Raw genomic sequence first — 15,442 nt, forward strand, 5'->3', positions numbered from 1 at the left:
AATTTGGTCCAGTAAAATTCGCCATAAGATCTCCAACTGTAGGCGTTCTCATCTTCTCGATGGATGCCAAGCTAAGCACTGCTATTATCTTCAACTTCGGAGTTGTACTAGTATGCTGATCAACCTGTGCAAAATTACACTATTTAATAAACTCTCTGTTCCCAAGAAAAATAAATAAATAAATAAACTCAGTTGGAACAATCTAACTACCAATTTTGGTCTTTGTGTGCTTTCATCAGTCCAGTGATTTCAAGAGTGTAATGTAATGTAGCTCAAGGTTTTAAAAGGAGCAAGGCAAGTTCAAGATTTGTCAAAACATGAAACTTTTTTAGGTCTCATCAATCTAGTATATACAGTCCAAATTGATGTGCCTAATTGATGTATAATATTCAAATATACGGCATATAATAAATATATAAAATTATGCATGCATTTTTTGAAAATTGCATGTTCGTGCTTCTTAGCCTAAAAACCATTTTCTCAAAAATCCTAGAATAAAATTAAGTAATGTCTAGCTACTTTTTAACACCCCGAGACATAAGAATATTTTCCTGATGATCTTATTCTAACATTAAGAAAGATATATCAAGCAAGCAAGCAAGCTTACCAAATAATCTTTCCTCAGACACTGCTCCGCTCGGTTTCTGATATTTGTTATGCTTTCAATATGATTCTAACTGACACACTTAAGCTGATTCAAGCACAAGATAGACATGGAGTCTATCTCTTCCTTGGTTTCCTGGTCCAGCATCAGTGAATTTGCAAGTTCATAATATTTCCCACTTGAGTTCATTGTTTGATAAATAGAGGGAAAAAAAATTAAAATTTCATATATAGGGATTTAATTAACCTTAACAGCTGCCTGTGTGTCACAGGCTTTAGCTTCGTATTCGGCATTAATGGATGAGGATCTAGAGACAAATTCTTCATATACACCATGGCTCGCACAAATTTTTGCCCTGTTCAGGGAGAGAAAGAACATGATAAGAAAACCAAAAGCATTTTAAAAAATAAAATAAATAAAAGGTTACTAGAAAATCTGAAAAACGAGGGAACGAAAGACTTACGTTACAGTAGATTCAATCTCTGCAATACTAGTCTTGTTGAGATGGTTGACAGATAACTCTGCCTTTTCCCACTGCTACCTAGAGTAATTGACCATATTTGTACTGCAAATTCAAAGGAAGACAAAATTACTTGGCAGAACTACTAAATGCACTCAAATGTAATGAATAACTTGCAACTTTAGTCCAAAGCTATGCAATACTCAGGGTGCTAGAACTACTTTGCTTCTTTTAAAAAAAAAAAAAAAATCTATCCATCTGTAATGTAATTTGACTTGTTTTCAAATGCTTTAATTAGTTGTGCATTCTATCAGAAGTTTAAATCTTGTATAGAGCCACGTATGAAGATATTCAAGTGTAACAAAAATAAAACAGATATTCAAATTACAATAGGCATGGTTTGATTTTTCCTATGAGGCAAACTTTATGGGACAAGGTCTGGATCTAGGATTTGGGGTGGGATTTGTGGAGGGAAAAGGAAAGGGAAATGTGATAAAAATGTAGCTTCTATTTCATTCATTTTTCCCATACTTTTTTTTTTAATCTCTCTCACTCTCTGCAAATCCCTCTTCAAAGCCTTGATCCAAACACAACCTTACGTAATTTAGCGAAGTTTGCTTCTCTCTACAAAATTACAGAAAAAACACACAAGATTTGTTCACATCCTTAATTAGTTTCCTTGGACAGCCAGATGACTATACACTTGTGCTTTGTTTTTCAATACCCAGATTAAAGTGATAGAGCTTCAGTTCCTTTGATCATGTCAAGTTTATATAATAATAGTCACTATATCCTAGCATATTTAAATTAACTTGTGCAGTAAACCAATTTTTGAAATAAACACAAACGTATTTTTAATTTGTAACATCTATAAAATTAAGTTCAAAAGAACTATTCAATGAATTTATTAGCTATCATGCTGAGTTGGAATAGAAATAGAACAAAAATAAAAGGCACTTCCCAAACCAAAAAAAATGATGTTCTGATAGATGCTAACAATTAGATTCCATAATAAAAAAAGACATGGGTGCACGTCTAACAGCTTTGATGTTACGTGCTTTTGGATTTTGGCAAATGGTCCTACTCCTCTCACGATTGGACTCCAGTCGACTAGAGAGAAGTCGAGTGTTTGGCAAAAGGGTCTGCCTCCTCTCTAACTTAGACTATAGTCACAGCATGGGAGAGAAGCTGAGTGCTTGCAATTACAGTATATTTGAGTGTACACTAAAAATATGAAACACCTCACAACAATGCCAAGCATCATGAAAGATTTTCAATTATATGATTGTTATTGTCAGAGTATCATTTTTTTTCACTACCATAAATGCTTTAATGTCTTTTTAATTTTTGAAGGGCTTTGATTGTTTTTAGCATTGCTTTTTACCTGAAATACAAAGTATTTCCCAAAAAATAAAAAAATACCTGATAGGCATTCTATTAATGCACTCCAAACTTAAATAGGTTCTTTTCCCACCTATTCTCAGCAACCAAACAGAGCAATAATGAAATTGATTTCTTCTTTAGATTTAGATTTCACAGTAACCTGTTACCAAACACAGTTCAAGACCTAGCAACAAGAACCCCGTGGTATCCCCCATTTAGCTACCTTGGTATCCTCTAGTTAAGTAATCAAATCAAAGAAAATCAAATAGTTGAACCAATAGAGATTTAATCTTTCTTTTTCTTGGAGTAAGAAGTTTCAAACATTATAATACTTCATAATAATGCAAAACCCTTTTTTCTATATTTAATTTCATGCACCCTATTTACCACAAAAAAAAAAGGCCCCAAAATCCTTTCCTCATCTTCTCTTATTTTTTCTAGATCCAAATATTAAATAGGTACTTAGATAGGATACTTTGAATATACTCAGATCCAAATAAATTATGTTCACACCCAAACACACAACTTAAATTTGGTTGGTCATATATGACCAGTTTAATATATAACAGCATTTCCTATATAATAATACCATGAACTACCATATATTCCAACTTTATGATTAGATGAGAATGACATTAAATCACAACTTGGCTCAACAGTAAGGCTAGTCATTAGTATCTTAGTGTGGTGGATTCAAATCACACAAACAACCTCTTCAAAAATGAGGATAAGACTGCGTACTTTTTAACGAGAGTCTCTCGAGCACTAAGTTGTCTTTTTATTTTTTTGTTTTTTTATTATGGTGATGACCTTTGACTCGAGTGTTTTATAAAATGTTCATGTTATTCAAACCAAGTACTTGGAACACACAAAAGCACCAAAGTTTTTCTTCATCTACAAGCAAAGTTTTTGAGAAATTGCAGCAAACCTCAAAAGGTAAAACTATTATAGTATATAATTTTATCCAAAAGCATGTACCCATGGCTGTGGACAGAGCAGATTGTGAAATAGGTTCATTTAACTAAAATTGAAAATAGTAAGAAAGAGCTTTGTTGAGTTGATTTAACTTGAAAGAGCTCTCTATCTTGTTGAACTCTACTGGGCATATCCCAAAGGTGCTTCACCAAACAACAAAATCAAGAGGAAATTAACATAGAAAAGTAAAAATGTTGTCTTTATGCTAATAATGAGATTAAGAGTTTTTAACTAATGCCACAAATGATTTGCATATAACAGTTAATGAAAGGCATTGCAGAAACATATGCCTGATTTCATCATATGAACTGCAAAGATACTAACCTTTTGGAATTGATATTCATAAAAACTAGCACTATTTTGACTGAGTTCTTCCAATATTCTTTCTAACTCTTCAATTTTATCCTCAAGATCTTTCTCCTTCTCTAAAAATGAATTTGCCAAGGTTTCAAGTGCAGCTTCCTTCAGCTTTATCTGACCCTGGTTATGAAAAAAAATCTCTCATTGTCATTACAGTGCATTACATAGCATTACATTTCTGCAGATGTTGTCGTGATTAATATATCAAGCAAATAATTTCACGAGGGCTAAACATATACAATCATATTTTGAATGAATTTAAAAATGATGGAGCTAGTGACAAAAAGATTGTCCACCTTTGTTAATATACTACATTAAGTTGCAATTTTACCTTGAGTTGTTTTATTTTGTCCTTTAGATTTGCAGTCTACGCCAGAAACTGAGTACTTGGCTGCCTTCATGGATGGACTCTGGCTGCCATTGGTCTCAGCACAGCGTTCCAAACTAGTGACTTCTATGTCTATCCCTGAGTCTGAGACAATGTTTCCATTTGATCGCATAGAAATATCGTCTTCCAGGTAACTTGAATTCCTTGTTTCACAGCTGATCTCACTGGATTGGTCGTCAATTTGCTGTAAGTTTGTAGATTTTGGTCTACATTTCCCACCTGGGAAACTCGACTCTGGTTGTTGCTTGTTGGGTTGCCTTCTTGACTTGCTGGAATCAGGAGAGGTGGGCGGGCAAGATCACTTCTCCAACTCAAGCTTTTTCCGTTGCAATCTCGGGCTCACAGATCCTAGATTCCAGTATCTGAGTGGCCTGAGAGAAAACAATGTTAGATTAGCAAAATTAACTGACAAGTTTAACATATGAAAGAGACATCAGCTTTCAGTTCATACGTCATATTTACTAGCAAGAAATGAAGAGACGTGTTCCTCCATACATCTCAATTGTTGCTGCTGTTGAGAAACTGACCCCAAGATGGTCTTGTGCAAGTCTTTTAAGCTCTAATCAAGCTGTGAACCAAAATTCAGAAGCAGCCCTTGGTTTTCTGCTTCTAATTTATTTTTCTGATCTATAGGTCTTTTAATTTTAGTGAATGCCTGAAAGCAATGCAGCTAAAGCACAAGAAAGAAGCACATTAACGCATTTAAGCAAATACAAGTTCGAAAAACTTGTGCTTAGAAGTTATGCTAGAAATTGAACCATGAAATTTGATTAGAACATCCTAGGATAGGGTATTTGTTCATCGATGTCATGACCTTGTGATCTCCAAAACAACAAAACAATGTTACAGTATTCTAATTTCATTTCAAGCTATTTCTTGTTTACCATGGCTTTATTACCCCTCACAGACTGGCATGGCAGAAAACGAAAAACAGAATATGTAATTTTTCCTTGTTTTTCAATTGCCTCACTTTCCTATGAAATTTGATTTTCCTGTTTTTGTTAAATAACATTGATGGAAAATTGGTATTTTAATCATCAAACTCAACAAAAAAATGACATTTTAAATATTTTATGTACACCTACATTGAGTTTAATGACTAAAATAGGTGGATGATTTAGACTGAAAATAAATCAAAATATTATGGTTTAAATTGATAAAATTAAAAATTCAATGTTTATTTTGATTTTGTCACCAGAGTCAAACCTTCAGTTTTTTTCTTTTTTTCATTTTTTTTTTTTGAATTTCCCCAAAAAACAAATGAATTCCATAAATTGGGCAGAATAAGAACTAGATAATATTTTAGGAGTTACATAAATTCTACAAGAAATGCATGAATATTGTGATTAGTAGAAACAAAACAATAGAATTGAAGGACCAAATCACAAGTGATTCCAACTTACAATCTGGGTAAAATGTTTCCAGCATGCTGGACGAGTTCATAAAGGTCAGAGACCGTACAACCATGTTTATCTTCCTCTTTAAAGAAGATTTCAAGTCTTCTCAATTCATCAAAGGCTTACATATCTGGCACATCACAATAGTAAACAAATAATCAATTGAATTTTGATACAGAAAAAAAAAAAAAAAAAATCAATCGTCGACGATGATTAAAGGCTATATATACAGAGTTCAAAGTGTTTGTGTGGAGATAGTCTAGATGTTCAGAGCTCAGACAACATTTGCACCGAATATTATAGGGCTTCTCTGAGATTGTTGGAGTCCTGATGAACAGACGAATCGGAGAATTAGGGTTTTGAATATGAAAGAATTGATTGAAGAAATATTGACTGATAGGTCTGATGAATTACCAGTGCGCGATGCATATAGAAAGCAATTGTGTTGAATCCTTGCGATGCCTTCGGTCAACCATTTGTCCTCGTCTTCGATTCCATTCGCGATCATTCTCTCTTTCCTATGAATTGTGAGAGAAGGGTGTGCAAGAGTGAAAATCGTGGAGATTGATGAGGGGAGATCTGATGAGGGGATTTACCTATCCTGGAAAGAAAACAGGGAATTTTGAGAGGGAAATTTCACCGCCTCAGAGGCAGATCACCAAAAAACCAAACAAAAAAACAACCCAAAATAATTTTTAGATTTGTTTTTTTGAAAAAATTAAAATTAATTTGAGAGCAATATAAATCGAAAATATCTTTTTAGAATTTTAAAAATTATTTATGATCTAAAAGATAAAATTATACAAAAATAATAAGTATTTTTTAATTTTTCACCCAATTTTTCTTTAGTTTTTTAGAAAAAAAATAAATTTTGAAACTAGTTTATGAAAATAAAACCAAACATATTGAAATTGATAATCTAACCATATTATTTGGAAGAGTTTAAATTATCTCAAATTAGCATTCTGAACTTAAGAGTGTGCTTGGACTCGATGAGTTCATTTTGTGATCTAGTTCAATGATCACTTTAATTTTACAATTCAATAACTAGAATATTTAAAACTTTCAAAAGTTATAATAAAAACACAAATTACTAAATCACCTCGTTTCACTAACTAAACTTTTACTAATGAATAGTGTTATCGTCGCTAAATGTTTAACTCTTTGCCCACGCCAACTTGTCGTCGCCAACAGTAAGCATACTAATAGCAACGCTCATTGTGTTGCTAAAAAATAAGACTTGTAGCTAAAATTTATGAAATTTTGGCGCCAACCAATATTTTTGGCGCCTAGTCAATGTTATATTTTTTTAGCGACGATAGTAAATTGCGTTGGTAAAAGTCTACTTTTCCCAACGAAATTGATCACTGTGTCGCCAAAAATATACTTTTGGCTACGAAAAATTGACGTTGTCGCCAAAAGTAGTCACCAAAAGTGCAATTTCTTGTAGTGATTTAGGGTAAAACCCACATCCCTTTGTAAACCAATTTCAAAGGTAAAAATCCACTAATTCATCATAACTCAATGATAAATACATTCTCATAATCATTTCCAACAAAACATTTGAAAACCCCTCTTTTGACATCAAACCAAACTCTAGGTTTGTCCAAAACTCCTCCAAATCAAAATGTTGTTTTATAAAGGCAAATATCTAAGTTAAAATCATAAGAAAGTGCGGAGAATCCCTACCTCAAGCTTTGAAGACGAGAGAGAGATAATGGAGATACTTTAAAAATGCCGAAACCCAACTTTGTTCAAATCAAAAGGAAGCCTACGGTGTGCACTACCTTTTTAGCAAAGGGACACGGGTGAAGAACTCGACGGATCTAGGTGTATTTGTAGAGAGAAGTAGAGTTTTAGAGAGAGAGGGTGTAGATCTAGATTTTTAGAATGTTTAGAGAGAGAGAGAGAGAGAGAGAGAGGGAAATGAAAAAGTGATTCAAAAGTGCCTTCTTACAAACTGATATACACACAGATCATTCGAGCATAAAAAGTGTTGCTTGAGCAACCAGACACAGTAAATTGCACTGCTTGAGCATAAGAAGCTTTGCTCGAGCGAAGAATACCAACTCCCAAAAGTTTTACGGATAGAGAACCACCACTCAAGCATAAGAAGGCTCGCATGAGTGAACACGGCTTGAGCGTAAGAAATATTGCTTGTGCAAAAAAAGCAAACTCCTAGTATCTCTGCAGACCTGCAAAAATACTGGAAGTTCACAAGGACTGCTTGAGTGCAAGAAGTGTCGCTTGAGCGAAGAAGCAAAATTTTGGGTAGCAACAATTTGAAAAACAAGCTACCAACCTATTCCAAACGCAACCAACACATCCCAATAGCCAAACGTAAAGAGAAGTAAAGGGAAACAAGACATGAACAACTGTATAAGACAATGAAACTCAGATCCAAAACACCTAATAGGTCGGGTCTAAATCAAAATTGCTATAAATCATCACTACATAACACCATAACCTATTTTACAATGATCAATACCATCCTCCACTGATAGTGAAGGACAAAACCTCTATATATTTACTGATATAAATTCTTCTAGATGAATGAATATGATTTTTCTACAACATTTCCGTACTCCAATATCAACTTCCTTTATTTGAATTAAATCAACACACTTTACATCAAACACTTCTCATATTTTACTATGCCAATTCTAATTACCAATTTCTATGATATAAACTAATTTTCGCCATCATCATTCCCACAACAACTAGTAATCAACTGCACCAACCCAGATCCACAATTAGCCCATAATTCGTAATTAAGAATGCTAATTAAGTTTTAAGAATGAGATTATGTGTTAATTGTGCATTTTGTATGTGTTTTGCATCCCTATCTGTTACCCGTAGGAATATATGTTCAGAATTCTACTTTGTTTTGTTAATCGAAGGCCTTATCGGTATCCGAACATAAAATTGACTATGTCAATGTATTAATTTGCATTTTTTGAATTTTATGGTAAGTTTAATTAGAATTCAATTAAGAATCAAATAATTAGAATTAATAATCACAATTGATAAGTCTTAATTAAGCTAGGTTAATCAAAAATATATAAAGCCACTTAGAGTTCATGATTGCATATCAATCTTCATCTTTTGAGAACAAAACGCGAGGGAGAGAGAATTTGAGTGAGAGCGATAAATTGCTAAGAGATTGAAGAATTGACTTGGAATCAAGCTAGAGATTTGGAAATTTGGGAAGAACAACTTAGAATTCTTGCTAATCCAAGACTTTAGGTGAGTAATCAACTCCTAACTTTTGTGTTTAATTTACAATTATGAGAATTCAAGAGAATGTAGGAATTAATGCATGATTTGAGCTAAAGAATGTAGAAAATGAGCATGATTCATGCATGCATACATAATTCACCATGATTTGAAATTGATTTTCAAGAATTCTCTCATGCATGTCATCATTTTAACTTGGTTTTGGAAATTCATCATGTTCTATGTCATTTTGTCTTAATTGATCATGGTTTCAAAGTAAAGAACTTAGAAGATTGCATGCATGTACATAACATGTAAAGAAAAGCATAGTTTTGATTAGGTTTTGAAGAATTGACTTTCTTTGGGCTTTGGTTTTGCAAAATGATCTTGAAATTATGATGTTATAGAAGTTTCCAAGTGTTTTCTCAAGTTTTGGCCCAAAAGGATATGATTTGATACAAGAAATAGAGTTTTGAACTTGGAATAGCAATTTGAAAATTCCAGAACTCGCAGGGTTCGCTCGAGCGATGGTTTCTTCACTCGAGCGTACTTTGCGAGTTCTCATTACTTTTGTAGAGTTGGATGGTTGGCTTGAGTGACCAAAGCTTCAATCGAGCAAACTGCCCTGTTTTTCGAAATTTTGCAAGTGTTTCAAAGCGCATTATTGTATCCTCATTCCATTTTAGGCATTCTTAAGCCATGGTTTAGGCCATCTCAATGAGGATATGAATTAGAAACACACTATGAAAGAAATGTAATAAGTTAAGTGTATTCAGAGTGTGTGTTTCAATATGTATTTGTCATGTGTTTGTGTGTAGGTCACGTGCCATTATTTGACTGATCTGTCTACGTTGTCTGTTATACTTCTGGAGCTATCTATGAGTGACAATTTTGTAAAGTTAAGTTGACTATAAGTATTTTCTGAATGATACGATACAATCTGTTTTCTGAATTGCTATTTTGTGAACCATGAATGATTGTCCAGCTTTCTAAAATGTAATCGTGGTATCCTTAGCATCATGTGATATGTTATATGTTACCTGGTACCAGGGTTTTAAGTGGGTTCCATTTATGGAACTGATTATGCATAATCAACTATATGATCTACAAATGGGTCTTTATGACCATCTCATGTGAATATGGGTCTTGATGAGCATCTGCTTTGTATATGGGCCTTTTAGACCAATTCAATCTGTCAGCGCTAATGGATGTATCATGTATGACCGTTTACAAGTCTAAATATGTATATGAATTAGTTTCTGATCTGAATTCTGATTTCTTAATCTGTTATGGAAATCATTCATAAAACCTTTACTCTGTTGTTATTCGTTGGGCTCCAGCTCATTATTTATATTATGTAGGTAGGTGATCAGGCGTGTGACCAAGCTTGAGACTTCTAGTCTGGATCCGTTTGTGTCAGCCAACCAGTGCGCCTCCTGAGGAGGTTCTAGAAGTCTTTTTGTGGTCAAGTTTTGTAGACAATGTTGTGACCCAATTAATGAACAAGTTTTAAGTTTTATTTCCCTTTCTTTTGTTTGGACAAGTTTATGTTTCTTCTATATGTAAGGTTGACATCATATTATATGTAAATATAAGTTTAAATTTCCATCCTATATAAGTCTGCACAGCTCTATGGACAATTGTATTTTGATATTTTCTTCCGTTAGCCCCTTAATTTGTTAATCTGTTCAGAGGCCTTCAATAATCTTAGGTGTGAGAACCAGAATTTTTAGACAACTAATTAGTTTGATTTATAATAATATTAAGTTAGTTAATAGTGATTATTAAATTATTGAATTATAATGTTAATAGCATCATGGTTAATACCAATATTAGATTCCTTTAAATAAAATTATTTATCTTCCGGTGAAAAAAAAAATAATAAATAAATAAATAAAATTCTGTAGCTAATGCAGTTGTGAAAACTAAATGGATTAAATTAATAGTAAATAAACTAGTTAGAGTTGAGTAGGAAGAAAACCATCCAGTTAAAAATAATAATAATAAATAAAATAAATAAATAAATAAATAGATAAATAAATAATAAAAAATTAAAAAAAAAAGAGAAATCAAAATTTATTTCGGCCAGAGGGATTTGGCCCAAGCATGCCAATGCATGCCTTTGCTTCCTACCACACTCCTAAGGCCTTTCCTTAGGTTTGTAGTATATGTCATGTACAGTGAGCATGCTCCTCTCCAACTACAAGCAACCTCATTAGGGGAAGCAAGCATGCCTTAGGATAGAAACCCCAGCCAATAGGAAATTCTGGTGAAGATAAAAATAAAGTAAAATAATAGAATAAACAAATATAATTTAAACACCAATTTCCCTTTTACAATGCCTACAAAAGAACTCCATTTCAGCCACCTTAGGAGGTACACAGTTGAGTAAGAGAGGAAGGGAAAGAGTAGAAAAGAAAAGAAAGAAAGAAGAGGAGAGGGTGCTTGGTGGTCACCAATTCAAAACAAATTTTTGAGAATAGTTTGTAAGGAGCTCTTAAAGTAAGAATACTCAACCTCTATAATTCCTTACATATTTTTTTTTACTAAATCTATACATCAAAAAAAAAAAAAAGAGAGAGAATATATGCAAGAGTATGCATGGTTAATATACAATAACTCAATGCATGTTGATAGAATGATGATCTTATGATTATATGATTTCTATCCTTTTTGCAAGTGTGGATTAGATGGTTTAGCTACTGGTTTTTTTTTTCTTCTTATGTGTTCAAATATTTTCCATTGTTTGAATTAGTCTTGCATGCTTATAAATTTGTGTTTATTCTTTATAAATATTATTTTTATCTATTCCCTATCACCACTAATGAAAGTAAATATGAAGGATTAGATTTTCACATGGGAATAATAGCAAGAAACAATTTTTTTTTAGTATTGCATGTGATTCATGGCGAATACAAAGTGTGAATTTCACAAAATACTGAACTTCTAGCAAAAATAGATTTTTAATCTGTTTTGAATAAACCCAAACAAACTCATGAGAACACTTTCAATAAAAAAAAAATGAAATTGCTGGAGTTCGTTTACCATGTTCTCATGGTGCTAGAATATCGAAAGAAAAATTATTTGACAACGTTTCGTGGTCAAAACATGTTTTTAACTTCATTGCTGTCTGGAGGCAGTAGCAATGCTGACTTTACCAAGCCACCGTTTATTCTACAGAATTAATTTTCAAGTGATTCAAATCGGAAAATTTATATTTTTAAGTTAATTTTCAAACGTCGCTGGTTTCAAAATTTTTTATTAAGTATCGAGAGAGAAACGTCAATTTTTCCAACTGGTTCAATTTTCTTATAAAAATTATTTGACCATGTTCGACTGGTTTTCAGCCTTCACATCCTTCTGGAAATATGTTCTAAACTCAAAAATTTAGCAATCAATTCTGACCATGCCCCTTTTTGACACTGTTTGAGGCTGCTTTTTATTTTTCGAACACAGGACACCTGTGCTGGAGGGTAATGTAACTCACTGTCCTAGAAAACCAGTTTTCTTTCAAAATTTGTTTCTCCATTTTAAAATCGTTTTTAGCCCTGGTGTTCTCTCGAAATATTTTCCTAACTCGATGAACTAGCACCAGTTAAAATATTATAATGGTTGAACATCGTTGGGTATGGGTTTCATATTTTTTTTGTTTGACCATACGGTGTTGAAAGAAGAAGTATGTGAATTCTTAAGAAATCTTGTGATGATTCCTAAGACATTCTATCACATTTATTATGGTTGCCATATATGATTATGTTGTGCTATATAAACATTATATCACTGTGATTCTCAAACTAAAACTTGCATATGCATAAAAAATGTGAATTTGATGAAGTAAAGAAACACGAAATTGAACTGATGATACATTAAAAATTTAAAAGTGATGGGGCGAGCCCGGTTTAGAATCTTGCGCAAGTGAGTTGCGAACCCTAACATGGCACGGTAAGGTATTTCGGCTCTTATCAGTGTAGGCGATAAAAGGTTGGTGGTGCGAGTGTCACAACATAGACCGTTCCTTTGCGGCAGACCGTGATGTCACGACTCGAGTACGTAACCCTGGTGCGTAGGCATCATTGGTAGTTACAGCAAGTAACATTTGAATATTTGACCAAGGGAGAATCAGAATTGCCCGTGGCCATTGCTTAGTGGTTGAGTGGAAATAGTGCTCCGCAGGGAGTTACTTAAATTTATCTGATAAACTAAATCTATGGGAATTTAAAAAGAAAAGTTTGCATTTTCCTTCTAATGAAATATTGTTTCCGTTTGCCATTTATTTATTTATCTATTGTTATTATTTAAACTGTTATGCTTATTAAATGCTACCTGTTATTCTGTTATTATGTATTATTCATTAATTGTGATTATTATTGTCGGGGTGGGTATTTTGAGTTGTAGTATATTATTGAGCTCGTCGCTCATTGGTATTCCCGTTGCCTTGGCGTTTCATGCCAGGTACCGAAGAAAATGAATGAAACACCGAGGCCTTGCAAGGCGACATTCAGCCTTGGTTAGCTTTAAGAGTCCCCAAGTTCCACGAACCATTTTCTCAATTTCCTAGTTTTTCTCTAGTTTTCTTTAATATTTGTGTAATTTTTTTTTTTACGTACCAAGACTAAGTTTTAAGTTTTATTGAGAATTGTAAGTTGAAGACTTTAAATTTTTGGGTTGTTAATTAATGAATGTTAATGATGATTGGTAGCAACATTGATTTTAAGTTCTAAATTTGATTATGATGTCCTCGAAATTTGGGGCGTCACAACATGGTATCACAGCTCTTGGTTAGAATACCTAGGGATGGCAGGAAGAGGTTTAACCTCAATTGAGGAGTAGTGTCATGTGTTAGAAGGAATAAAGTTATGTTAATCATAGTTTATGCGAGCTTTATGCTAATCATATTAACTATCTTTGTTTGATCCTAACTGTACCTCTAGCTTGACGCCAAATTTGTCGAATGCAAAATCATCACTTATGTATCTTGATTGAACCTTTCCAATTCGGAAAAGTATTGCGTTAAGATGATCAATTGGCAAATTTTGGGCCTTGATTATTGTATCTTGTATGTTGTTCTCTTGAAAACCAGTTGTACTCTTTTAATCCTTACAAGGTGAGGAATCTTAGGTATTTGGTTTTAAATGTGTATGGCCAAACGCAATTTCAATTCAAATATCTAGTTTGGTCACCAACTCCATAATTTTAACCCTATTAAAAGTTCAAAACCATCATGTCATCCGACTGTACTGTCTGTTCAAATTCCATTTGAATTCTTATGCTAATTATGCTATTGTCGTAGCCACGTCATACTCTTTCTTCTCTACTACAACTGTGTGAATCTTGGGATTAGAGCTTGAATGATTAGAAACACCTATGAGTGTATCTTCACCGCTAGGAGGTCAAAATCGAGTAAATCTCGTATGCAAATCATGTGAACTGGGAGTCTCCAATTTGCGTTTAATGTGTGACCTACGAGTCATGTAAATGTCAGACTTTGACGTTATCTTAGGAATGGACTGGTTATCAGCGTATAGAGCCACCATCAATTGCTATCGAAAGACGATGACTACCTACTCTCATGACGGAATAGGATTCCAATTTAAGGGAGACAGACGAGATTCCCTATCACTGACACTTGGGGAAGTCAAAGTGGCCCAATCACCTAGCTGGGTGGCTAGCCAGCTTAGTTCTGGAAGACAAGGATCGTATGGAACTAGGGCTACCTTGTCTGGTGTGCGAGTATGTTAATGTATTCCTCGAGGAGTTACTAGGACTATCCCCAAAGCGAGAAGTAGACTTTACCATTGAACTACAACCTAGTACATCATTGATCTCAATGGCACCACATCGTATGGCACCAGTTGAATTGAGAGAGCTAAAGACACAGTTGCAAGAATTATTGGACAAGGAATTTATAAGGCCAAGCACGTCCCCGTGGGGAGCACCAACCTTATTTGCTAAAAACAAAGATGACACACTTAGGTTGTGCATTGATTATCAATAACTCAATAGAGTCGCCATTAAGAATCAATATCCACTACCTAGGATTGATGACCTTTTTGATCAGCTTAAAGGGGCAAAGAATTTCTCAAAGATAGACCTTAGGTCTGGGTATCACCAATCGCGTATTCGGGAAGAAGATATTCTTAAGACTGCGTTTTGAACCCGTTATGGCCACTATGAGTTCGTAGTGATGCAATTTGGCCTAACTAATGCACCAGGCGTGTTCATGAGCTTAATGAACAAAATATTCACACCATACATGGACCATCTTGTGATAGTATTTATTGATGACATATTAATTTACTCGCATGCCGAAGAGGAGGATGAGAAACACTTTAGGATTGTACTGTAAATTTTAAGAGAGAATCAATTGTATACCAAGGCCAGTAAGTGTGAGATTTGGCTAAAAGACGTGAAATTCCTAGGTCATGTCGTCTCCAAGAATGGAATATCAATGGACCTAACTAAAGTAGATGCAGTAACAAAAATGAAAGCAACCTAAGAACACATTGAGATTCGTAGTTTCTTAAGATTGGCCGGTTACTATCAAAGATTCATTCAAGACTTCTCAAAATTGGCCAAACCAATTACACATTTGACCCAAAAGGAGGTAAAGTTTGAATGGAACGAGTCTTATGAAAATTCATTCCAAGAACTCAAGATAA

The 15,442-nt window shown here is 33.8% G+C and overlaps 1 long non-coding RNA gene across 1 annotated transcript; it reads right to left on the reverse strand.

Annotated features, from left to right (window-relative positions):
* Positions 1-5,167: 5,167 nt before the first annotated feature.
* LOC145819675 (uncharacterized) lies at positions 5,168-6,249 on the reverse strand. Its single transcript, XR_014360451.1, has 3 exons — positions 5,982-6,249; positions 5,798-5,894; positions 5,168-5,697 (listed from the first exon to the last, which is right to left on the reverse strand). It is a non-coding gene; the product is annotated as an uncharacterized LOC145819675 (long non-coding RNA).
* Between the last annotated feature and the right edge of the window lie 9,193 nt (positions 6,250-15,442).

The sequence above is a fragment of the Camellia sinensis genome, chromosome 2 (genome assembly GCF_055761805.1).
Source record: "Camellia sinensis isolate YWXY chromosome 2, ASM5576180v1, whole genome shotgun sequence".
Taxonomy (NCBI): Eukaryota; Viridiplantae; Streptophyta; class Magnoliopsida; order Ericales; family Theaceae; genus Camellia; species Camellia sinensis.